Source organism: Stegodyphus dumicola, chromosome X1 (genome assembly GCF_044657685.1).
Source record: "Stegodyphus dumicola isolate Sdum_Otavi_A_Nest chromosome X1, ASM4465768v1".
In the NCBI taxonomy this organism is placed as follows: Eukaryota; Metazoa; Arthropoda; class Arachnida; order Araneae; family Eresidae; genus Stegodyphus; species Stegodyphus dumicola.
Window position 1 is genome coordinate 200,382,880 of NC_140780.1, and position 13,502 is coordinate 200,396,381.

General features: G+C 31.2%; 1 protein-coding gene and 1 long non-coding RNA gene across 7 annotated transcripts in view; one reads left to right on the forward strand and one right to left on the reverse strand.

The window, feature by feature from the left end:
- The first annotated feature begins 405 nt into the window (after positions 1–405).
- LOC146993397 (uncharacterized) lies at positions 406–6,877 on the forward strand. Its single transcript, XR_015038299.1, has 2 exons — positions 406–580; positions 6,682–6,877. It is a non-coding gene; the product is annotated as an uncharacterized LOC146993397 (long non-coding RNA).
- Positions 6,878–7,587: 710 nt separating this feature from the next.
- LOC118202998 (uncharacterized) overlaps positions 7,588–13,502 on the reverse strand; it is a 309,092-nt gene continuing 303,177 nt past the window's right edge. For all 6 annotated transcript variants that reach the window (XM_085807995.1, XM_085807993.1, XM_085807994.1 and 3 more), the window contains one exon: positions 7,588–8,328. The gene's annotated coding sequence lies outside the window, so the exon portion shown is untranslated. The remainder of the gene's footprint in view (positions 8,329–13,502) is intronic.

A 13,502-nucleotide genomic window follows, 5' to 3' on the forward strand; every position in this document is an offset into this window, starting at 1 on the left:
TGGCTTTAACATAACAGAATTAGTCTTTCGACCAACAGAAACTGCTTGTTCTTAGATTTTATTCTTAAAGAAAATAATACTTTTGCCTTAGCTAAATAAAGTAAAACAAAACTAAGTCTCACAAACTACGCCGACCCGGTGGTAAAATAAAAATAAGAAACTGAAAAGAGATAACAACAAGTGACTAACTACGAGGCTCTCTAAACGTAACTAACCTCACCGCGTTCTAAAATACCGCTGATAATTCAGCGAACTCTGAATATTACGTTGAAAGATTAACAATTTGCCGAGGCAAGCACACAGGCCGAAACGCGTGGTTCTTCAATTTCTAACTAGCCACCTCCACACTCGTGAAGCAAGAAAGCACCCTTTCGAACTCGTTTCCTTTCTATTTAACTCAGAGTACTTCCGCTGATAATTTGAATCCTTACGCGTTCTACTAAAATTTACATACTCTGGCATTGGCAATTCCAGGGGAAAGTAAGGCTTGACAGGAAAAACAGTTTAAACTTAAAATAAATGTTAGTTAAAATAAATATAAACCCTACAACTTCAGGAGAAAAAGTCTATGACAATGCAAGTAAGTGATCGTGGTGACTTAGAGAAAATATTCCAAGTCTGTATGAGCTCGGTTAAAGGTCTCTATTATCTACATACGAATATGTCAGAGAAAATTAATCTATTCCCATAGATTACTAAGATAAAAATTACATTTCTTTTCTTAACTTCTCGTTTAGCGTGATAGTGTTGTTGAAGTTAAATCTTCCAAACGTGTAACAAAATAATTAAATCAAATAATATAACTATTTAGTAAAAATTTGTCCTCAAGACTTTACGAGGCATTGTAAACGATAAATAGGAAAATATTTGAAAATTCAATGATTTGCAGTGGCAGTAAGGTAAAAAATGGTAATATTCAAAGTGTTCTAAAGTTTACCAATTAGGTGTTTCACACAAACGGTTTATGAAAACACGAACACATCACAGCCACCCACAAATAACTTCCGTCAAAACTGAAAATTCTATACTCAAATTTACCTTGAATGCAAGAAAAGAAACATTAGGGGTTTCGAAATGAAGGTACTCATGTAAACTTTCCGGAATGAAATGTACAGTATTTCAGGAAATATTCATTTAACTTCAAACTTGTTTGTAATTTTGTTAAATCATATGCAATGAGCGTATGTGAGACACGAAATGCATTCGTATGCGAAAAAATAACAAACATTTAACTCTCTGACAATGAATCAAATTTCATTGGAAATGTAATGGCATGAAAAGCAGTACAATATTATCTGTATGGTAAATCTTGATGATAATTTCTGGTGTGTTTTTTTTCGAATAAAAAAAATAGTTAAAGGCTCCTAGGTTAGTAATAAACTACTAAATTCGGTCAATTTTCATCAAAAACGCCGTAAGTTCTCCGTACTGGTAAAATATTACTTAAATTCTCTAGATTTGTGACTTCCCTCAGACATTGGGAAGACCAACCGCTGTCTGGTCAATACAAGATAACTATGTGTTTAATAGGTTCCTTCAAAGCTATGAAAGAAATAACAGTTGAGTAAAATTATGGACATTTTCAAGAAACAAATGTTCTCTTATGTTCCTTTGGTATTTATAAACAAAACGCAAAAAATTTAGTAAATACGTAGATGAATCTCAGGAAAAATGGTAAATTAACAGGAAATGCTTAATTTAAGTCTATGTAAAGTTGGATAACAGTGATCGTAATATTTTTGATAAATAGTTCATACACAGTGCATTAAAAGTTTTGCACCCGATCTGTGAATTCATGAAAATCAGCCCAAAAAGTCATTTATCGCGCTCGCTTGCTTGCAGTATATTCTCTTGTCGTTTTAATCTTTTTGCTTTTGAGTTGTATTATTTCTGAATTTGAAGCTTTAAAATACAAAATCACTCTGATTTATCAACTTAGGTCTAAATGTAAAGTACAGTCAACCAAATGGAAGATTTTAGCATAAGTAAATGTACTACAGACAAAATAAAGTTAAAAATTCATCATTATTTTTCATGCTCTGTTCACGAAACTAGTCCTGACTTAAACCATTCGGAAAATTTTCAGAAAAAATATCCGTTTCTTTTTCATGCTTTTGCATACTCAGATATTAATTTTGTTGGAAATATGGCATTTTCTTATTCCATTTTATATTTCACTATTAAAGTCTGGCTTGGGAAAATTGTTTTCCTTGGAAATGGCATACTTGTCCTATTTGTCTGCGACTGTTCTAATAAATGACATTACTAACAAGTGTGAATAAAATCCCTAGTTATACAGGAATTATCTTGAATGTTTCCTTAATCTGAAATGAAAAATGTAACCCATGTGCAAAAATAGAGCAAGTTTATCTTAAAAAAGTTCTCCACGAATACATCTTTTTCTCGGTCCTTACATGCTTTTCTGTATTTATCACTCAAGTTCATTGTGTACCTCTCTTTTATCTAATTTGTGAAGCATTCCTGATTGAATACTAACATTTGAATTTATTTAACTGATTTTAAAGTACATGTATATTTTGGTCAATGCGTGGGGAAATGAGAAACCGTGGCACTGAGTGTTCTAAGCATCCCATACTGCATTTTTCTTAAGAGTACAGTCAGTTAAAAGAGAAATGTGTTTCGTACTTTGTGAAAATTTTATTTACTTATTATGTGTCATGCTCATGATAAATAAAAATGTTATACATGTGCGCAGGACTGTGTGGTTTCAATGTTTAATTAAAATAATGCTTTTCAAAAAAGTGTGGTCTTTCTTATGACATATTAAAAATGCTTTAAAATTTTTAAAGTTGATGACTATAGTAGATTATTATATGGAGTTTCTGTCATTATTACCTATTATGTATAATTATTTGTGTGAATTTTATTTATTATCTATGAGAAGTTAAATGTCAAATAAAGCTGTAAGAGTTAAAGCAATGTCAGTTTGAAATGTCTATCTTAAAATGACTGTGTTAGATTTTTTACGTTAATTACTATGTCGGATCATTATTTGAAATTCTATTCAATATTTCGTGTAATGTATCATAACTATGTAGGAGTTATTTGTCAGGTATGATAAATTAAATTTCTCAAAAGGCTGTAAGAGTTCAGTCCTAAATAAATTATTGACAATGTAAAATATGGGTACCTTTCAGTTAAGTTACAATGAATACGTTAAAAATATTCCAAGTTAAAAAATTTTTATATTCCAAGTTGGGAAAAAGACGATAAAGTTTCATTTCCGTGGCTGAATATTAATTCCATGTGTATTATAGACTTTAAGTTCTCCTTCACAAAATGGGACTATAATTCAAATTTAAAATAATACGTTACAATGTGGATATTCTTCTCTATAGTTAAAATATAATTCAATCTTCTGTACCTTGTTAAGAGAGTAAGGCTGTGATAAGTTCAAATATAGTAGTGTTTATAAAGTTTTGCAGTAAATGGTGGAATCATATTAAGAATCCGAGTGACGTTTTCACATGAAGGAAAAATCAAGGTTCAATGTATGTTTGGTGATTTAAGTACGATGTGTGCAAGAAAATACAAGTTATTTTTGTAAAATATCTAGTTTATTTTGTAAAATATTAGAGTTAGCAAAATGTGTGTTAAAAGTATAAATGAATCTTACTGAATAAAAAAAAGTGAGTGTTCTGAATATATATGTATAAATGTCTGTAGAGTAAAATAATAAGAAATGAAGTACTATTGGTCCGTATCTAAACTTAAATGGGTAGAAATGCCCCATGCATTGGTTTGAGTGGGCTTCATACCATAAAAATTTATTGCTGCTTATAAGATTTGTTTAAAGTCGGTAGGTCTAGGAATAACGAAATGTGTAAAAGTCTATATTTAATTTTTTTGGGGAAAAGGAATCAGAAATATTACATAAAAATTACATTTGTCAGACATAGTTTGGTGAATCGTTTGAATAAAGGTAAGATGTGTAAAAGAGAATCCGCGAAGTTATGTATAGTTGGCCAGAAAGTTAGTATAGTCAATAGTACTTAATGCAATACATTAGAAGAGAAAGTTCTGAGTATCTCCATCTTAGGGGTATAAAAAAGTAAGAAATGTAGTAGGCCAGTTAAAGTATATAGAATGAACATTGTGCGTATTGGTTTAAAATTACAGAAAATATTATCCATCTAGAGTGAAGTTATATGCATGTAAATCCCAGCTTAAAATTTCGTAGACAGAGAAATGTAGGTAACCTTACTTTTGGAGAAATGGAAGTGTAACATCATGTTGTAGTTAACACAAGGGGGAAAAGTTAAGGTTAAAATAAAAATGTAACAAGGAAAAAAATTTCAAAGGAAAGAAAAAAATTTAAAATTTACGTTTAGAATTATAATACATTAGGGGGAAAAAAACTGCATTTGTGCAAACAAAAACTGAAAAAAATTAAATTTATGAAACTAAATATTACTTTTGTAAAAATAAATAAAGTTAAAAATGTAGTAACACCTTTTTTTTAAAATAAATAGTGAAAAGGAAAAATTAAATTTGTAAAAATAAATATTACTTTTCTAAAAAAAATAAGTTTAAACAAAAGTTAAATGTAAATAAAAAATAAAGTAAAAATACAAAAAGGAATAAATTTGAAAAAAAAAAAAAAAAAAACTTTTGCGAAAAATAGAAGTGAAAAGGAAAAAATAAATTCGTAAAAATAAAATATTACTTTTGGAAAACCAAAAAAGAAAGTTAAATATAAAAAAAGTAAAGTAAAAATACGAAAAGGAAAAAGAAAAAACTTTTGCAAAATAAAAAGTAAAAAAAAAAAAAAAAAAATGTAAATTCACTATTGTAGAAATAAACGTCAATTTGCGAAAGTTAAAACTAAAATTTATGTTTGGGAAAAGGAAACATAGAAAAATTAATAAATTAACTATTAGTAAGTATGAGAAGCAAAAAGAAAACAATTAAAAATATCCCAATAAAATAAAGAGAAATTTAACTGTGGGAAAATATTACATTTGAAACATCAAAGAACAGAGTGATTTAGAAAGCCAAAAGAATTCTGGTCCGTTTCAAGAAATAAACATTCCTGGTTACAAAGCAAATCGTGGTTAGCACGAATCTGATTGGCCACCAAGATTGTATTCGTTCGCCGTCGTGAAAAAACAAATGTGTGAAGCGGTTTTCATGTCAAGGCGCATGCGCAATCTGTCAGCTTCGTGACATTATAATTGTTTCCGCTTCACAAAGGTCAAAGGGACAAATGGGATCAACAAATAACATGCTTGTAAGGAGGATGGGCTAGCTTTGAGGTAACGTTCAGGTTTTTCATCTCAAAGATGGCGAGTTCGAATCCCGCTCGAAGAGTTATTTTTTAAATTCTGGGAAAATAATATTAAATTCAATAAAAAATAATGAAAGGTAATAATTAAAATAATGTCGTACTAAATAATTAAAATACTTATTAAAAAATAGTAAATAATTAAAATTAATTATGTACTACATAATTAAATATAAATAATCACGTGTCTAATAATTAAAAATAATAAATTAAAAGTGGTGTCATTCCAAACACGTGGTTCAAGAGATGGTTGCCATAAAATCTAAAAAATATTGTCGTTGCCACAAAAAATAGAAACTTTCAAAAACACAATATCGTTGCCACAAAATAAAAACAAAACGTTGATGACATCATTCCAAGACATCGCTTCCGGAAAAATCACAAGATGAGGCTGGTGTAGTCACTTCCGGTTCCATGCCTCTCTGGATACTGGCCACACCCCTTTTCAGTGACGTCACTTCCGCCGCACGAGTACGGGCGCTTACTACTTCCATATGTTGCCAAAGTTAAAGTACGCATAGACAGTGTATGTTGGGCCACTTGCTGCTAATTATCAACCAGACGTGTTAGACGGGCAAATATCCGAAGAATGGGCAGGCCAATGCAGCAGTGCACCTTGGAGGGCAATGGAAATTACGTGCCACATGGGGGTGCGTACTGTTCTGTTGAAACTTACCTCAAGGCAAGCATTGAAGTTAAAGGAGACAGCAGCTTCAAAACTCGATACATGTAGCACTGGATGTTCATTATGTCGACAACGCATATTAGATGGCTGCTGGAGAAAAATTCACTGGCACCCAAAACCATAATTTCAGGCGACGGACTGGTATGGCTACATATAATGCAAGGGTTATGATGTTTATCAACTCTGTATCACCAGACTTGGATACGACCATCATGGGTGGTGTTGCTGGAAGAATCAAGTTTCGTCTGAAACAAAAATGTTATGCCATTTGTTTGTTCACCTTCAGCATTCAACGCATCACTACAGTTGCATACAAGTATGTTGCAGAGTCAAAGGTTATTGCAGCACATAAAGCATTCCAAAGACTCCCCTCATATGTAAATAATGTCGAATGGTACGTGCTGACACAGGTTGTTATGCAATAGACACTAATTCTTGCGCTATGGTTATATATATTGCTGTGCGATTCATCACTGTATACACAACATACCTGATCTCTTATTCTGTGGTGTGACGAGGCTGTTCTCATCGCTCGGGTCCGTTTATCCTCCATCAACTGATCCTATATTTGCATCACTGTGCCTTAATTTCAGGCAACACGAGCATATACTTTTCGGAAAGATAATTAGCAGTTCATCCTCCGTCGAGCTCATAAACTTGTTAAAATGAATAACAGACTTTTTTTTTGCAGAAGCACAATGAAACATCCCATGGACAGGTGAGCAAGAAAATATTATCGAAGATGTATGATGGAAATTTCAAGTCCATTAGATGTTTCCTGCATACAATTGTATTTCGGATGGCCAGCAGGTGTACTTCTAACACACTTTCATTTTGATGCGAGAAAATTAATTATTATATTATTGAATAAAAAGAATTAGGAAATACTTTGTTTTTATCCCCAGCTAAGTGAATGACATAGTTTTCGTTTTTAATCGTTTGCTTCCAATTTTCCAACTCTTTCAACAAAAGGAAAATTATACATAACTAACTACCTAAGCTTTATCGTCACGTCTTATGTGATTGTTTAATACCTTAAGAGAATTTATTAAAAACAAAATAAATTTCAGTGCAAGCATAAGCCTTGTAATTATGTAAAACACCTTCAAATTTCATTTTGTATTATGTAAAACAGCTTTAAATTCCATCTTGAATTTTCCGTTCTCTGCTCTCCTCCTAGTTAGAAATATTTTCTGCCAAAGCCATGAATCAGAATTACCTATCTGTTATTAAATCATCACCTTAAGATAGTTAAACATCAGTTTTACATTACAGACGAGAGCCAAGCATACAGTTAAATCAACTTTATTTAGGTATGAAATTATATTTAACAAGAATATGTATAATATATAAAAAAACAACAAAAATTTTAAAAGCTAACCTTTAAAACAAAGGAAAGTTAAATAATGCACTAATTTCTACATTCAAATTAAAAAAGAAATAAAAATGCCCAAAGCAAGGCATTTTTTCTTTTTTGCATATATCTTTGAAATGACAGTAAAAACTTTAAAAAAAACTTTTCTCTTGTAAAAAATGAAATACCTTTCATCCTGGAACATTGGAAAAAATATTTACTTCTAAATAAAATATAACCAACTCACAGAAATTTAGTTTTATTAATATGCAGAAAATGAGTACAAATAACACAGAAAATAAATTCGGACACTTCTCAGTTTCGAAGGTCTCAGGTGAATAAAAAATGAAGTACTCAGTTTTTACATGCACAAATATTGCTGATGAATCATCAAAAGAAAATTCATTTGATATGTAACAGATATTTAGTATAAATAAAGGACAGTTTAATTTTCAGCTGATCACAGCTCCAAATTCAGAAGATAAATAAAATATACTGCTAATCTGAATATCAGAAACTACAGCACGAAATTATCCATTTCGATAAGAGCGAAATTTCACATGCATAACAAACATTTATAAAATTACTACACGTACATCAGGCGCTGCCTATAAAGACAATAAATAAGTGAAAAAAAATTCACTTAATATGTTAAACATGCAATTTTTTCAAATTCATTTAACCTTAATCATAGTCTCATTGAGACTTTCTATACCATGCTCTTTAACTAAAATTAAATGATGCATGGCGAAAACAGTCATTCCAAGTAACAAATACTGTTTTAACATTTTCTGCAAGACAATGTCAAATAACTGTCTCATCGAGACAACAATATAAAACTGAAATTTCTTTGGGAAACGTTTTTGTCAATGAGAAGAGGCTTCTCTACAGAACTCTAGGGTAAGTCATTCTACATAATAATTTCATTACACAGAAGCAATGTTTCTAGTCTCCTATTCAGTTTATAGATAATAACTGTTGTGCCTGAAAAGAAAAACTAGTATAAGTAAACATTATTTGTGTTCGAAAGTACAAGTAATATTTTTCAGATTGCATATCAAATATACTGAACATGCTCTTTCACGAAGCAAAACAATAAATATATAAGCAAATACACAAGCTGAAGCAAAGTTATAATTATAAAAGTGAAGACAAACTTGAAACATAATTTTACAGGAAATGGAATTGTTACGAATGGATACATATTTAGTAAGATTTTCAAAAGCAAACACCTCTTATGTTACATACATAAAAATGTTTAAGTATTCAAATTCGGCTAAATGTACTATTACATTATAATGGTGCTAAGTCGGCTGCTATACGCACCAGTTACAAATGATTTCACATAACTCTGCAGTCAGCTGTAGTTTCAAAAAATGAAACTTAACTGAAAGTTACTTCAGGCATATGATTCAGCTTTTTGAAACAATAATATTACAGACAGATCCTGTCCATCTGAATCCATTTCTATTGCATATAAAATAATTTTAGTGCATATGAGTAGACTACACAAATAGAGACAGCATATCTATGATGTGATAATAGTACATATAACAAAATAGTAATCAGTCCTTGCAAGATTGCCATAAAGATCAATTTTGCTATATATTATTTCAAAACTAAAATCTTAGAAATCAAAAATATTTTACTCCGTGACACACATTATTATATTAATGCATTTAAACACACATTATTATATTAATGCATTTAAACACACATTATTATATTAATGCATTTAAACACACATTATTATATTAATGCATGGAAGTATACTTCTCCTAATGTTTACATATTTTTCGAACGATTTCGATAAAGAATTAAAAAGTCCGATGTGGATACTACATGACTTCCTTGTACGGCCTATTAAATTATACACATTTTTGTTGCATTTCATTTAAACTTATTTCCTCGAATTTAATTGGAAATATATTTCTCATTCAATTAATCTGAATTTATTTTTCGAACGATTTCGATAAAGAATTAAAAAGTCCGATGTGGATACTACATGACTTCCTTGTACGGCCTATTAAATTATACACATTTTTGTTGCATTTCATTTAAACTTATTTCCTCAAATTTAATTGGAAATATATTTCTCATTCAATTAATCCAGTTCTCACTTCGTGGCAAGGCAAAAATATATAAAATACCTTCATTAAAAATCGAAAAATATGGAAAAACATTAAACACCACATGCAGTTAAAACAATCAAAAAATTTTTTACAATTAAAATTAGAAAAGCAATTCGGCCAGCGGACTAGAAGGCAGATTTTTCAGTGCACAAAAACTGAAAGCTTACTTTTGGTCCCACTCGAAAAAACACACCGAAAGTGCAGAAACTGACTTGATTCACTATTCTGCTAAGTTTCAAATGCAAACAAATATGGCTATTCCATTAAGCTTAGCCGCACTTAAACCACTTTTAAATTGTTTACAATTTTTTAACTACTGCATGTATATTAACTAACGGCATAAAACCTTTAACCAGAATATAAGAAAAACATTATTCAATAATTTTTAAAGCAAAAAATGCACAATTTACCAACATATAGAATACAAAAACTGAGTTCACCAAGCCGAGTAACAGGACAGATATATACGTATAGCACCAAAAGTGTATATATATACATACATATATACAGGATGATTCGCTACCAGATCGACAAACTTGCAGGGTTAGGGGGTACAGAGACGACTCGGAATCACATAGGAATGCAGAATCGCAAATGCCGTAGTTGCGAGCTGTGGTGCAAAGCAGAGAAAAAAAACAGAAACAGCAACACATTAACGGGACAGAAAACATTTTATTGAAAGGTTGTAGTACAAGAGGTATTTGAAATTACGACCAGAAGTCGTTTGGCAGGCCTGAAAGCGGCGCTGCATGGAATTCCTTACGTTCTGGAAGATTTCTGACATCTAGAGATATTCGAGCGACGAGGTCTTCAACTTTTTTTTTTTTTTTCTTTTCTTTTTTTTTTACACTGCTAAGGAGGACAACTGACCGGGAACAAGCCCTTGCAGTATGATGTCCGCCCTGCAGACATTTATTAAGTCTAAATTAAAAAAAAAAAAAAAAAAAAAAAAAAAAAAAAAAAAAAAAACTTAGAAGTACAAAGCTGCATTGATACAAAACTGGTAAAGGTAAAACAAAAACAGTAAAATTTAAGACTAACATTGGAATTTCAAGCCTGCAGTTATACATCACACTGACTTACTATAATTCCGCACATTACAACATATTATGCAATATATTACTATAAGACTGAAAAACACACTAACATAGTAAAACTGATACTACAAATAAAACACACTATATACACTGTTCGTATCAGAAAAGTACACACTGACATAGTAAAGCTGATATTACAAATAAAACACAACATATACACTGCTCGTATCAGAAAAGTAGACAATTCTGTACATGATGCTGTACTGTAACGCTAAAACTAAAGAACACTAGACAATAACCTTTGGAAACAGTCACAGTGAAATTAGGAATATAATATATTCTAGCAGAGTTAGAATACGAGTCATTTCAAAACATTAAATCCAGCAAAATATTTCAATACATATTTACAAAGTTCTACAACCAAGAAAGTCTGATTCAATACTACTATTATACATCACACTTACTTATCATTATACGACCCTAAACTATTATACTCCACATTAATAGAAAAAATTATTCAAGATACTTAATGGAATACTGTACATACATTGAAATAAAATGGCGAATACTACAAAATAACAATCAATATACAATGTGCTTATCAGAAAGTTGGTTCTGCGGCCACGAATATTTGTTATAAACTGTTGCATTTTGCACAGTACTAGAAACTGTTACAAAATATTTGCACACAATATTTCATGGTACTAGCCGAGAGCTCTATATATGTATTTACTATTATACCGCAGACTTAATTGAAAACATAACACAACGCACTTACTACTTAACAGGTCAATACACTAAGACAATATGTAAATAGAAATACACAGAATACAATACAAAAATTAAGTAAACACAATAAAATTTAAAGTCAACTGAAGAAACAGGCATCTCGTGCACCAAACTCTTCATATGATCCCAGAAGATGTCTATGCATGATAGGTCCGGTGATCTGGCAGGCCAGTACAACCTCTCAATAAAATGTTTTCTGTCCCATTAATGTATTGCTGTTTCTGTTCTTTTTCTGTGTTTCTTTGCACCATAGCTCTCAATTACCGCATTTACGACGCTGCATTCCTATGTGTTTCTGAGTCGTCTTTGTACCCCCTACACACCCTGCAAGTTTGTCGGTCTGGTAATCACCATGTGTGTATATATATATATATATTTGGTACGGCCGATTATAACCAAAAAGGGAGGGGCGCAACTACATATTATAGCAGTCCTATATAAAAAATTTCACCGTTCTAAGGCTAATCGTTTTTGAGTTATGCGAGATATGTACCTACGTACAAACGACATGAAAAATTATCTTCTGAATCCATTTTACATTTCGTTTTGGGAAAAAGAGTTCTTTATTCTGTCCTTAAGTACAGATGTCATTCAAAAACATCCTTCAATGGCATTCGATAGCGGTCAAAATGGAAATTTTCGTTGAAATATGATGCCCGAAATTTTTCCCGATTACAACACTTCCTTCACTTTGTACAAGGAAGTAAAAAATCAAATGTTTCGGAATAAAAATTTCCGGCAGCAGCTTATTATTTGAAATGAGGAATACTGTCTGTTACTTTTAAATTTATCTTCTTTCAAAATGTAGCACGCAAAGAAGATATGGATTGAAGGATATGTTTTTCCGAAGAGAAATATCCCTACTCCGAATTTTAAGAACTTGGTGAAATATTAAAATTATTATATTAAAATATTAAAATTTCTAAGGTCAAAATTATTAATCGGAAAAGGAAGCACCGTTAATCATTGCTTCTATACGGAAAGAAGACTCGAAATGAATACTTGAAAAAAGGTACGTACTGTTTCTAGTGCTGCTAAAGTTAAATCTTTGGTAACAAGAGAAAATTCGCCGACGCAGAAATTAATTGCAAAGCTTTTAAACACAACTGTAGCAAAAAAATAAATAAAATAAGATTTATAACTTAAAAAAGATAAAAAGCAGAATGCTCAACAGCTTTACCTTCTGCTCAACGCAGAACCAATTTGTAGAACCCTGTATGAAAACTAGCAGGGGATAAATGGATATACATAGTGACCCTTAATGGAGCATGCCTTACCTAAACGAGTTCAATAATAACAGCAAAAAATGTCCATTTATTATCAAAAACGAAGGGAAAAAAAAAGGGCAAACCTGGTTCCGTCAATGCAAAGAAAGTTTCAGTAAAGGGCTAATGATTGTCGCAGGATTTTCTTACAATGGAAAACTAAAAACAAGAAGAGTGAAAAACTAAAAAGTGTTAAAATCAACTCGATGTACTATGAAGAAAAATTTTTACGTCCGATATTTACAGAAGAAATTCCATTTCTTTACCCCAATGACTTTCAAAGAGTGAAACTTCATCAAGACAATGCAACAAGTCATACTTCGAAAGGTAGCACTGTGTTCCTTGAAAAAATGAAGACTGATACAGGAATTACATATATAACTTTTCAATGTATGTCTCCAGACGTTTCAACTATGGACTATTGTGCCTTTGATCTCTTGACAAGAGCTCTTTGAAGCGCAAACCCAAAACGATTGGATGCACTCTAGAAAGTAGTAGAAGAGTAATGAAAATCAATACCCCTGGAAATTTTATGAAAAACCATTTTATCATGGACATCACGGTGCAGACTTATAGCCCAGAAAAAAGGCTATCAAATCGAATATCTAAAAAAGTACTCTTTTTACTTTAAACATTAATTAAATGGACCTGAAATCCATCTAAAATGTGTAAATACCGTTTCTAAATATCTTTGGCGGTGATACCTATTTGTGTGAACGTGACACTTATTTATTTATTTTTACTAGAGTTCGATAATGGTGATGTCTTGAAATACAGCCACATTGGTTTCTTGTGAGTCAGAAATACTGAGAACTCTTGAGTCGGAAAAAGATTATGAGGATTGGGTTAGGAACAAAATTTTAGTAATACATTGTTGTATTACTAAAATTGTTTAAAATACAAGGTGTGACACAAAAGAAATCGAGACTGGTTCA